This window comes from Anomaloglossus baeobatrachus, chromosome 1, assembly GCF_048569485.1.
Source record: "Anomaloglossus baeobatrachus isolate aAnoBae1 chromosome 1, aAnoBae1.hap1, whole genome shotgun sequence".
Taxonomy (NCBI): Eukaryota; Metazoa; Chordata; class Amphibia; order Anura; family Aromobatidae; genus Anomaloglossus; species Anomaloglossus baeobatrachus.
Window position 1 is genome coordinate 434586606 of NC_134353.1, and position 13770 is coordinate 434600375.

General features: G+C 42.9%; 1 protein-coding gene across 2 annotated transcripts in view; it reads left to right on the plus strand.

Moving 5' to 3' along the window:
- CACNA1S (calcium voltage-gated channel subunit alpha1 S) overlaps positions 1-13770 on the plus strand; it is a 2360423-nt gene that overhangs the window by 1294928 nt on the left and 1051725 nt on the right. The gene's annotated exons all lie outside the window — the stretch shown is intronic.

The window sequence follows — 13770 nt, forward strand, 5'->3', positions numbered from 1 at the left end:
ATGCACAGAGCAGGGATCAGGAAAGACTTTGCTACCTACCCCGGTGTCATCCTGGGAACGGTTAAGTATGGCGTATTTTTGAATGTGCTTGATGCAAATCTAGCTGTGAAGTGTACAACTGGGGCACAAGTGCTGCCACTGAAGGGGTGGGTGTGTGTGGCCCAATTTTTGGAAAAAAGGGAGACTCCGCTTGGAGTCACCTTGCGGTGTTTTACATGATTTTAGAAGGGCGTGCCATGCCTATATCTGTGTCTTCTCCTCTTTTTCATTGTCCAGCTCTTTTGTTTTCGCATGAGTATATGTCCTTGTCACTTTCCCATGTGTTTGTGTTGTGTTGTGAGTTGTTTGTCACCTTTTGGACACCTTTGAGGGTGTTTTCTAGGTGTTTTTATGTGTTTTTGATTGCCCCCCATTGTTTCCTATGCGGTTCGAGTGGTTCGCCGAACCGGTTCGCCGAACCGAACTCGAAAGAGACCTCCGTTCGGCGAACCGAACTCGAGCCGAACTGCGACCGGTTCGCTCATCTCTACCCAGCAAGCCACCCGGCATCAGGGCAGCTGGAAGAGTTGGATACAGCGCCAGATGATGGCGCATCTATGAAAGCGCCATTTTCTGGGGCGGCTGCGGACTGTAACTCACAGCAGAGGGGCCCAGAAACCTCGGGCCAACCTGTGCTGCGGATTCCAATCCCCAGCTGCCTAGTTGTACCTGGCTGTACACAAAAATGGGGCGAAGCCCATGTCTTTTTTTTTTTTTTTTTAATTATTTCATGAAATTCATGAAATGATTAAAAAAAGGTCCTCCCTGTATTTTTACTTCCCAACCGGGTACAAATAGGCAGCTGGGGGTTGGGGGCAGCCGTACCTGCCTGCTGTACTTGGCTAGCATGCAAAAATATGGCGAAGCCCACGTCATTTTCTTTTTTGTGAGCTAAAAACGCCTGCATACAGTCCTGGATGGAGTATGCTGAGTCTTGTAGTTCTGCAGCTGCTGTCTGCTCTCCTGCATACACTAGTGAATGGAGCATGCTGAGCCTTGTAGTTCCTCAGTTGCTGTCTGCTCTCCTGCATACACTAGTGATTGGAGCATGCTGAGCCTTGTAGTTCTGCTCCCCCTGTCTCTCCCTCCAGCATACAGTCCTGGATGCAGCATGCTGAGCCTTGTGGTTCTGCAGCTGCTGTCTGCTCTCCTCTATACAGACAGACAGCAGACAGCAGCTGCAGAACTACAAGGCTCAGCATGCTCTATTCAGGACTGTATGCAAGAGTTTTTTGCCCCCCCAAAAAAAATTATGTGGGCTTCGCCATGTTTTTGTATGTTAGCCAGGTACAGCAGGCAGCTACGGGTTGCCTCCTACCCTCAGCTGCCTATTTGTACACGGCTGGGAACCAAAAATATAGGGAAGCTCTTTTTGTTTAATTATTTCATGAATTTCATGAAATGATAAAAAAGAAAAAAGTGACGTGGGCTTCGCCTAATTTTTGTGTCCAGCCAGGTACAACTAGGCAGCTGGGGATTGGAATCCGCAGCGCAGGGTGCCCAAGCTTTCTGGGCACCCCTGCTGCGAATTGCAGTCCACAGCCGCCCCAGAAAATGGCGCTTTCATAGAAGCAACATCTTCTGGCGCTGTATCCAACTCTACCAGCTGCCCTGGTGACGGGTGGCTTGCTGGGTAATAATGGGGTTAGAGCTAGCTGTATATTATCAACTGGCCCTAAGCCTGAAATTCATGGTGTCACGCCAATATTAGACATGGCCACCATGAATTTCTAGTAAAGATAAAAAAAATACAACACACAGAAAAATATTTTTATTAGAAATAAAACACAACACAATTAGTGACTCCATCTTTATTGAAATAAAGAACCCCCCTTCGCAGTAATCGTAGGTCAAGGGTCCCGCGCCGTCCAATCCGGATCCAATATCATCTGATGGGTTTGCTGGAAGGCAAGCGATCAGATGATGTGTCAGGTTCAAGGGCCTGAATTACATGACACAGCAGCTGATTGTATAAATGGCTTTTATACAATCAGCTGATGCATCAGTGCAAAATAAAACAAGCTACACACTTCTGTGCAGACTCCTTTCAGGCAGCAGCAGCTGATAGTTTAGCCGGCCGGGCGGTAAAAAGCCGGCCTCACCGCTCGACTTATAGTGTCAGCTGATTCCGTCAGGTGACCGCATCAGCTGATCATCGCCAGGTCTGAGAGAGAGATAAGAGAGAGAAAAGAGAGAGAAAAGAGAGAGAAAAGAGAGAGAAAGAGAGAGAAAGAGAGAAAAAGAAAGAGAGAAAAAGAAAGAGAGAAAAAGAGAGAAAGAGAGAGAGAAAAAGAGAGAAAGGGAGAGAAAGAGAGAGAAAAAGAGAAAAAGAGAGAGCGCAAAAGAGAGAGAAAAAGAAAGAAAAAGAGAGAAAGGAGAGAGAGAGAAAGAAAGTGAGAGAAAGAGAGAGAAAGAAAAAGAGAAAGAGAGAGAGAAAGAAAGAGAGAAAAAGAGAAAGAAAAAGAGAGAAAGAGAGAGAGAAGACAGGGAGAGGGAAGAGAGAGAAGAGGAGAGAAGAGAGAGAGAAGAGAGAAAGGAGAGAGAGAGAAGAGAGTGTTGGGGGAGACCTCCGGGACTCTCTCAGGGTCACGGAGTTGGATTTCAAATCCGAACTGCGCAGATGTATATGAATCAGGAAAATGACCACACAGAGAAACGTGTCTCTATTTGGGAGAAGTGGAGGTCTTCTGCCCGTGTATTCACAAAGCATACCATTTTATACAGCTTTTTGGACAGTCCTGTAAAACAACATTCCTTTAAGTCATTCAGGTGTGTCTGGGAACAGACAAAAGTCTACTCAAGAATATTGCTTAATCATGAGTCTAACCGGTTTTCCAAGAACCTGTTCTATTGAAGAATGTCAGTTTCCTTATTTATGAGACTACAAACTCATTACTTAGCCCTAAGCATAGTTTGTTTACATATACAATCCTTGCAACATTTCAGTCAGATATATGTAGAAAGCAATACATAAAACATTCAAAATACAGATTAATCTTATTATATTATAATATTATTATACCGGACAAACGATTCATAGCCTAGGCCTTCACAGTCCCCCCTTAATAAGATTATCAGTCTTCTTACTCCGTGAGGGCTACCCAGAGACTACAGTGTCCCACAGCTATGGTATATAGGTGCGTGCTAATCACAGTCTTTCCTAACATCTTCACTTCAGTTCCCACAAGGGGATCCAAGCCCCGTGGCCCCCTTCTAAAACAACCTCTTAGACTTTGGGTCGTTGAGCTTGGTAACCATTGTGTCAGATTTGGAGGGGGTTACTGTTGTATATAACACTGAAGGGAAGATTGCCATGGCTATAGCCTCGTTTGTCCCTTATTACAAATCTTCTTATAGCAAGGCAAAATACAGTAAACAATAATTATAGCAAAAAACAACACTAGAAGGGTTATAATCCCTATCTGAATTAGTATCCCTTTCAGAGACGTCATCCAGCTAAACTAGTCACCCAAGGATTGGTTACCCCTGAATTTTCTTTCAATTCTTTAGATAGGGAATTTAATTGTTTCATGCCTTGGTAACCTTACCATTTGGGCCTGTTTCATCTGGGACATAAGTACAACAGGCCTCTCCTATCATTGCACAAACACCTCCTTTTTCTGCTAATAACATATCCAGAGCCATCTGGTTCTGGTCAGCCAGCATAGTAGTCTGACCCAACTGAGTAGCTGACCTACTTAAGGCGTTTCTGGAGTAATTGATAATTCTCTGTTGATTATAATAGAGATAATTGATCCATGCAACATTCTTATTCACAGTAATAATGGGAAGTATGGACTTAAATCCTGCTGTTACTTCATCTCTGGCCTTATACTCATCTGCGACCCCCCTTGGGACTCCAATTACATCAATATATACATGGGGGTCTTCCAATAGGTCATTGTTTGACACAGCTCTACGGGGCTCTGGCTCCACCCTTGGATACCTATTTTATCTGTTCAAGGGTAACTCCATGATTTACAGGGGTTATTAGGATTGGCATTATTACTTTCATTAGGGCACATTGTCCTGACCAAGGAAGTTCGAGTCTAGATCTTATCTTGAGGTCAACACATAACCAAAAAACATTTGCTACACATTGTCTGTGGTCTTTTTCAGATGTTAAATGAGAAGGAGGATACTTGGTTGGTGCTAGTCCATCCAGAGCTGACTCGTAAACCTTGGTGATCTGCTCTTGATAAAAAGCCAAATCGTGATGAGGCTTCATGTGGACAGTTTGAGGCGCTGACTCAGAGAAGTCTTCTGAGATAATGGTTGGAATGGCAGCCACTCTCTGCTTCAGTTATTTCAGGTCCATTGGTTTCTGGAGCAAGACATTAACTCGCGTGTCACTGCCAGTGCTCAGCAGACTAGGCCGGGGAGACATCAGCTTGGTGGGATAAGCTCCCCCAAAACTTTTCCCGGCATCAGAGTGCTTACAAATGGCATTTTGTATTAAGGAAAATCACTGAATATATTTATATATGTGTTAGTAGGAAACAAAAGCATTTATAAATATGTATGTTAGGCTACACTAACTAAACTACATATTTGGGTCTGTGAAATGGCTTTATTAAGTATTTCAGGTTACTCAATTCTTACGGTGCCAGTCCCCCCTAAAGACTTATTTTTGCCATTTCCAAATACTAAGGGTACTGTGTTCCCTTAGGAAGAGAGGAAAAGAGATCTGTTGGGAAAACCTGCCTGACTGAACGTTGAGGCATGGACAAAGAGGGGAAAGGGTTTTCTTCACCGGTTTGAGACTAAGGGCTCCTAGACGAGTCCTCACCTTTTGTAGTTGGACTTTCCCATGTCTCAAGGTTCTCTAAGTCCTCTCTTCTACCTGTTTTGGCAATGGTGGCCTGAGACTGTACAGGTCTTTTAAAAAGGATAAATACAAGCAAGACGCTCAGTGCAGCTCTTGTGGGTTGACCCTTCTGCAATGCGAGGCGTGAATCCATGTTGTCCTGCCTTCAAGCTTCATCGAAATTTCTATGGCTGGATGGCTCATTCTCGCTTGTCTTTTTAGGATCAATCAGCCCCCTGACTGAAGACCATGTGCTCCTGACACTGATTTAAAATCTGGAATTGGAGAATACACCTGTTTATCACACTATTTAGTCAATCATATAAAAAAATTGTACAAGCCTGTGATAAACCAAAAAATATCTTAACATCTTACAAATAGACCTGTTTATTATGATAAGAAAACAAAACATACATTTGGTTCACGAATTGCCAGTTTCCACCTTTCTATAAAATATACACTTTCTTTACTTCTGTAAACCCATTTTTTACATACCACCTCCATCATGTGCTTTTCAGCAATAACGTCGCTTTCTGCACTCTGACCAAACGTGGAAAGAAATTTACACAACACACACAAACTCACATAAACCTACTCATGGTAGATGTATATGACTACTCTGCAATCACTGGAGCAGTAGAGCAGATGAGGGGAGTGTTTCTACGAGGTCTTTTTAATTTCTCTACCTTGTATTAAGCACAGGTCTTACAAGACTTGGTGAGTCTGGCCACCTGGGTACTGAGCAGTGGTGCCGCCCATATCTTGTCCACCAACACACTTATAACGGTCTTTGTCACATGTGTTCATTGGTTACCTGGGCCATTATTGAGTAGAGCGCTCATGGCAGGGACAGCTTACCGTCCTTTATCCACAGACCTTCCTCAGTCAGCTGTCTCCCTGCATCTCACACTCCATTCCTTGCTGAATCACTTGTTCCTGTAAGGATTTAAGAACACGATGAGTGACAAATGTCACGGAAGTGACAGGTGCCACCGAAGTATGGTACTGGTCTGCATTGGTAAAGGATTCAACTCTAGGCCCGTTCATTGCTTCTTTGTTGTCTGTAGAGTTGAGCGCGGTTCGCGGTTCGAGGTTCTCCAGTTCGCGGCTCGAGTGATTTTGGGGGCTGTTCTAGATCGAACTAGAACTCGAGCTTTTTGCTAAAGCTCGATAGTTCTAGATACGTTCGAGAACGGTTCTAGCAGCAAAAAGCAGGGCTTTTTACAGCTGCAGTGTGCAGGAGCCATCGCTGGCAGCCTGCCAGAAGCTGGTAACCAAGATAAACATCGGGTATCCAAGCAAAGCGCTTTGGTTAGTAACCCGATGTTTATCCTAGTTACGTGCAGGAAGCCCACACTTCCCCGCTCAGCTCACTCCGCCCCCTCCTGCACGCGGCATGTACACACGTACACACACACACACACACACACGTCCCCAGCCATGCAGTCCACGACACTGACGTCCTCCTGGCACTCTGTACACATGGTCCCGCGGTGATGAAGTCCCGACCTCAGCGCTGTCATTGTCCTCCATGGCCGCCTCTTGTCATATCACCTTCTCTCGCTTCCGACCCGAGACTGACTAGCGGTGACGTCACGGGCCTCTCGCGATACTTGGCTGTGAAGGCGGAGGTCATTGAACTCAGTGACAGGTGCTGTCAGCAGTGCAGGAGATCAGCGCAGGTAATGTACCTCGCTGACAGCAGCACTTGTCATCCCCTGCAGTGACCTGGGCTGACCCATTGATGTTAGCTCAGGTCCCTGCACTGCTCTCCCAGCCAATGGGGAACATCCTGCTCTTCATTGACTGGGACAGTGTGGATCGTCATGGCAACCCCTTGGATTACACCAGACCTGGATTTGTTTTTCTTTCTAATAAATTGGTTAAAAAGGGAATGTATTGGGGAGTTTTTTTTCAAATAAAAATGTGCTTGTCGTCTATTTTTTTTTATTACTGACTGGGTTGGAGATGTCGGGTATCTGATAGACGCCTGACCTCACCAACCCCAGAGCTTGGTGCCAGGTGACATTACACATCTGGTATTAACCCCATATATTACCTCGTTTGCCACCGCACCAGGGCACGGGATGAGCTGGGGCGAAGCACCAGGATTGGCGCATCTAATGGATGCGCCACTTCTGGGGCGGCTGCAGCCTGCTATTTTTAGGCTGGGGAGAGTCCAATAACCATGGACCTCCCTAGTCTGAGAATATCAGACCCCAGCTGTCTGCTTTACCTTAGCTGGTGATCCAATTTTGGGGGGACCCCTACGTGTTCTTTTTTTAAATTATTTATTTAATTTAAAATAACAGCGTGGGGTGCCCTCAGTTTTGGATTACCAGCCAAGGTGAGGCTGCCAGCTGTGGTCTGCAGGCTGCCGCCGTCTGCTTTACCCTAGCTGGCTACAAAAATAGGGGGAACCCTACGCCATTTTTTTTTTTTATTTTTTTGGCTAAATACAAAGCTAAGCACCCCTTAGTGCCACATGAAAGGCACCAAAGGGTGCAAAATTACAAAATGCAGGAGAGTGGGACATTATGTGTCTTTCTGCCATTATAATGACAGAAAAGACTGATATGAAGTGTACAAGCACAGGAAAATCACCAGAGCGCTCTACGCTGTGAAAAGCAGTAGAAAATGGCACTGGAGTGAACAAGTGACCGCCTCATGTAGGTTGAAGCTAAGAATCCTGGGTAAATTTATGTATTTTCCCTCCTTCAGTTTTTTTGCAGTACACAAAAAAACGGAAGGCACACGGATGACAAACAGATGACATACGGACCGTCTACGGAACGGAAACGGATGCCACACGGATGCACCCGTGAAAAAAAACGGACTGTTTTTTTGCAGACCACAAAAATGGATCGGTCGTGTGAATGTAGCCTTATTCTGATCTGCCATTTATAAACAGCAGGCAGAAATAAGTGAATAACGCCCCCCAGCGTCAGAAAATCTCCGGGGTTTCAGGGCTAGCTGAGACCCTGGAGATCATGATTCAGGACGGTTTTTCCGGTCCCCGCTCACGTGATCACAGGTATACACCGTATACCGATGATCACGTTACAGTAAATGACAGCGCCGGTAAAAAATTATTTATCTCCCATCTGGCATGAACAAACATGATAAATCTCCTCCCCGGTCCCCTCCGGTCTCCCGGTGTCGCCAAAGTGCCCCCCCTGATGCCCTCCCAGAAATCCAAGATGGCCGCGCGCACAGCAGCGCGCCGTCCGCATTCACCCTACTCCTCTGATTTCTGTCGCATGTGCCATGACACATGCAACAGAAAACTCCTCCCCAGGCCCTGCCAGGTCACCCCCTATAACCCCACCGGTGTTCCCCGGTGTACCACGGTACCTGTGCAGCGTTGATCCCCCCACGGCCCTCTCCTTCACAATAGACGCTGGCGCATGCACAGAGCGGCTGTCAGCTCAGCTTCCTGTGTTCAGACACAGTGAGTGGTGGTTATGCATCTGTAAGCTAAATGGGCAGCATGGTGGCTCAGTGGTTAGCACTGTAGTCTTGCAGCGCTGACGTCCTGGGTTCAATTCTCACCAAGGGCACCATCTGCAAGGAGTTTGTATTTTCTCCCCATGTTTGCGTGGGTTTCCTCCGGGTACTCCGGTTTCCTCCCACACTCTAAAGACATACAGCGCTATGGAATTAATAACGCTATATAAATGAATAAATTATTATTATTACTGCAATGCCCTGCTCATGAGGTAAGGATCATAATTGATCAGGAGAGCTATATACTACATTTCCAAATGGAGGGATTTTCTTTTATAGTTTCCCTGCTGAACGACTACCAAACATGAGAGTCCGTTATACGCCACAAGAAAACACATCTAAATAGCGAGCTCTGTTGTTAAGTATTCATTCAGCTGGATAACTGGACTTAAAGGGGTATTCCATCTCCAAGATCCTATTCCCAATATATAGTAGGTGGAATAGCAATAATATCAGCAAATACCAATATTTGGAAATGTACAATAGTTCTCCTGATTAGGCATGCCCTTACCTCATGAGCAGGGCATTGCAGCTTTGGTAGCAACCATTACGAGATGGACTCTGCTGCTGTGGACCCGGGGAGAGTGAGTGCAGATTCATTGCACCCACACTCCTCACATGAAGGGTCTGCACTCCTAGAAAATGGGGGATACGTTCCCTGAGTGTCTCCCCCCATATTCTAGATGGTCCAGAGTCGTCGTGGGACCCCTTTATTATTTTTCTTACAATAAATTGGTGAAAGAGGAAATGTTTTGGGGACTGTTTTTTCAAATAAATTTCTTTTGTCGATTTTTTTTGTTAGTACTGACAGTTTATGATGTTGGGTATCTAATAGACGCCATGACATCACAAACTACTGGGCTTGATCTCAGGTGACTTTACAACTAGTATCAACCCGATTTATTACCCCGTTTGCCACTGCACCAGGGCACGGGATGAGCTGGGGTGAAGCGCCAGGATTAGCGCATCTAGTGGATGCGCCACGTCTGGGGTGCCTGCGGCCTGCTATTTTTAGGCTGTGAAGGCCCAATAACTATGGACCTTCCCACCCTGAGAATACCAGACCACAGCTGTCCGCTTTACCTTGGCTGGTGATCCAATTTGGGGGGGACCCTACTTTTTTTGTGTAATTATTAATATTTCTAAAATAATTATAAAAAAAGAGCCTGGGGTGACCTCCACATTGGATCCCCAACCACGGTAAAGCTGCCAGCTGTGGTTTTCAGGCTACAGCCGCCTGCTTTACCCTAGCTGGCTATCAAAAATGGGGGGACCCAACGTCATTTTTTTTAAACTATTTTTTAAATAGAAAAAATTAATGGGCTTCCCTGTATTTTGATTGCCAACCAAGGTAACGGCAGGCAGATGGGGGTGGCAACCCATAGCTGTCTGCTTTATCTGCGCTGAGAATCAAAAATACCGCGGAGCGCTACGTCATTTTTTTTAAAGAATTAATTTTACAGCACTGTGATGTCCAGCAATCAAAATACAGGGAAGCCCATTTTGTTTTTAGTTATTTAAATAAATAATTAAAAAAAATATATATGGGCTCCCGCTGCATTTTTTGTATTGCTAGCTAAGGATAATCCAAGCAGCTACTGGCTGCTAACCCCCACTGCTTGGTGTTACCTTCACTGGCAATGGAAAATCCAGGGAAGCATTTTTTATTTTTTTTGCCAAAAAACTACAAAAAAAGGACGTGAGCTTCGCCATATTTTTGTATGCTAGCCAGGTATAGCAGGCAGGTGCTGGAAGAGTTGGATACAGCGCCAGAAGATGGCGCTTCTATGAAAGTGCCATTTTCTGAGGCGGCTGCAGACTGCAATTTGCAGCAGTGGGGCCCAGAAAGCTCAGGCCATCCTGTGCTGCGGATTCCAATCCCTAACTGCCTAGTTGTACCTGGCTGGACACAAAAATGGGGCGAGGCCTACGTCATTTGTTTTCTAATTATTTCATGAAATTCATGAAATAATAAAACAAGGGCTTCCCTTTATTTTTGGTTCCCAGCCGGGTACAAATAGGCAACTGGGGGTTGGAGGCAGCCCGTGGCTGCCTGCTGTACCTGGCTAGCATACAAAAATATGGCGAAGCCCACGTCATTTTTTTGGTGGGCAAAAAACTTCTGCATACAGTCCTGGATGTAGAAAGAGGTTTTTTGCCCAGCTCACCTGTGTGATGGAAGCCAGTAATCCTGGGCTGTGCACGGAGAAGAGGTTTGGAGAGCCAGTCCATGTGCATTGAAATTGGTTGAAGGATTTCACCAGCACAAAACTCCAGGCATTTTGTTCTTTAAAATAAAAATTCCTTTATTTTCTTATCATTAAAAAGTCCATGCTATGGTGGTCAAGCCCATGTCAGAGAGGACGCGTTTCGAACATCCAGTTCTTATTCAGTCTCTAAACCATCTAGTCACAGAACTGTTTAAAAAGGGCTGAACCCAAACATGTAATCAAATGCAAGGAGAGAGCAAGACAATTACAAAAACATTAACCCCTTGAGTTATATCACTCCATATAATGCTTATAACACTTATATATATACAAAGTTTTTTTAGCCAGATTAATATGCAAACATCAATTCATTTCTTTTATTTAAACCTTTCGGAAATCTTGTGCCCATTAAAAACATCCATTTTATTTCTCTCTGAAAGAGAATATCTTTCAAATTTCCACCCCTTCTAGGTAGTTGAATTTTTTCAATGGCATTGACTTTCATGCCTGTTAAATTACCTGCATGTGCGTCGCGAAAATGTTGAGACGCTCCTGATAATTTTCTGGTGGTGGCATTATTAACATCATAAATGTGTTCAGATATCCTCTTTCTGAGAGAACGACAAGTGCTGCCTATATATTGTAACTGGCAAATAGTACACGATATTAAATAAACCACATGGTCTGAACTGCAGTTTATGAGTGACATTATTTTATACGTTTTTTTATCTGTAAATGAAGAAAATTCCTTCACATTTGACATATAACCGCATAGTCCACACGATCTGTGGCCACATTTGAAAGAGCCTGTGCTGGGTAACCAATTGCCAGTGTTTTTTTCTTTTTTAGTGGAACCGCACCTATTCATATGATCACTAAGTGATAACATGGATCCCAATGTAATGTTCCTTTTTGAAACAAATTTAACTCCATTTTTTAAGATTTTGTGTAATGTGTCATCTGTAGATAAAATGGGTAAATATTTTTTAATAATTTTAATTACATCATAATAATTTTTACTGTATGTTGTTGAAAAAACAACTGACAATTCTTTCTGGGGATTATCTCTGGTTTTATTCATGTCCAAATATTGTGACCTACTCACTTTGATTGCCTTGGTTTTGGCTTTCTGGAGATTTGTCATTTTATACCCTCTTGCCAAAAACCTTTTTTCAATAGTGCTGCATTCTACCTCAAAACCATTTTGGGTGTTGCAACATCTCCTAGCACGGACATATTCACCTGTAGGGATGTTATTTATAACATGCTTTGGATGGCAACTTCCCGCATGTAATAGTGAGTTGCCTGATATGGGTTTTCTATAAAGACTACAATTAATTTCTCCATTGTCACCCTTCCCATGGAATTGTATATCCAAAAAATTAATTTTTGATACATCATGAAAAAAAGTGAAAAAAAGATTATGGGCATTATTATTAATATATGATATGAAATCCTCAATTTTTTTGTTTGGATTTTGCCATACAATAAGTACATCATCTATAAATCTCAGATATAATGCTATATCCGAGAAAAAAGGATTGCACTGATTAAAAATATATTGTTCTTCCCACCAAAACATAAATATGCCTGCTAGAGAGGGGGAAAACCGTGCGCCCATTGAACATCCCTGTAACTGAATATATCCTTTATTTAAAAAGGTAAAATAGTTGTTTTTGAGTAAAAACTCAGTTACGTCAATCAAATAGTCCTGCAATTCAAGTGAGTAGTCAGAATATTTTTTGAGCAAATCTTTCAACGCTAAAATGGCAAGAGAATGTGGAATGGATGTATACAGTGATTGCACATCACAAGTTAACCAACTAAAATTATCTTGCCATTTCATCTGAGAAATAATATTCAATACATGTTTGCTATCCAGGACATAGCCAGGAGACATTTTAGGAAGAAATTGAAGGTGGTTATCCAACCACTCTGCTAGATGTTCAGTATAAGAATCTATACCTGAGACAATCGGTCTCATTTTTGGGGGAAATTGGTTTTTATGTGACTTGGGTAAGGCATGTAATAATGGTATTAAACAATAAGATGGATTAAGATAATCTCTCAATTTTTCATCAATTAAACCCAAATGTAAGCCTTCTTCTAGAATTTTTTCCAAGGATTTCTTTATGCCTGCAGAGGGGTCATAATCGACTCTCCTGTAGGTATCACAATCCTGTAACATAGTCAATACCTCCCTTTCATAAAGTCCAGTATCCAAAACTACGACTGCCCCCCCCTTGTCAGAATTTTTTATTATGATGTTAGAGTTTTTTTGCAAGGAAATAATCGCATCCTTCTCAGTCTTAGACAAATTTTGAACCATAGGTTCTTGTAAATGAGAAAGAGCAGTTAATTCCTTTTCTACTATGTTCTGGAAATCAGTCATCTGATCACACCTCGAAGGTATGGGATAAAAACTGGGATTAGGAACATTAAAGTGGGAAACCGCACAATGTGGATTGGGTCCGGCACCACTATCACTTGACAAATCATGCAAATCTTGTAAAGCCATTTGTTCTTTAAATGACATAGGAGAGAAAAAAATGTCAGCTGATGCATTTGAAACATTAGGAACATTAACCTCATTTTCATCGTGAAAGAAGTGTTTTTTTACTGTTAATTTTTGGATAAACTTATTAACATCTAGTATTGTTTTAAAAAGATCAAACCTCTTGTTGGGAACAAAATTTAAACCCCTTTTCAAAACACTAATTTCACTGCTGTGTAAAATGCATGCCGACATATTTATAACAGAAAAATTATTATTATCAATATTCATTTCCTTTTCCCCCTCGTGAAATGATTGTGTTGGTACACATGACTTTCTATGTTTGCGGCCGCTCCTCCTTGTTTTTTTCGATTTTTTTGAAAAAACGGCTGGTTTTTCAAGTTTTTTGACACACTTGAAGAAGTGGATGGGGTGTCAAAATTATTATCGGACGTGTCAATATTATAGTCTGTAGAGTCCACATCAGTCGTTTCAAAGTCCGTAGAAGAAAAATTGACACGAGTAGAATTGTTGCGTCTTTTATGATTTTTCAATATGGATCTGGGACCAGCTTGGAAAAATCTCCTGGAATTATGCCAATTGTAGATTTTATTATCCTCATAGTCCCTTAAATCACGAACAAACTTTTTTTCTTTGAATGCAGTGATTGTATCCTCAAGGGCAATGATTTTAGTGTTTATCTGGTCTTTCGT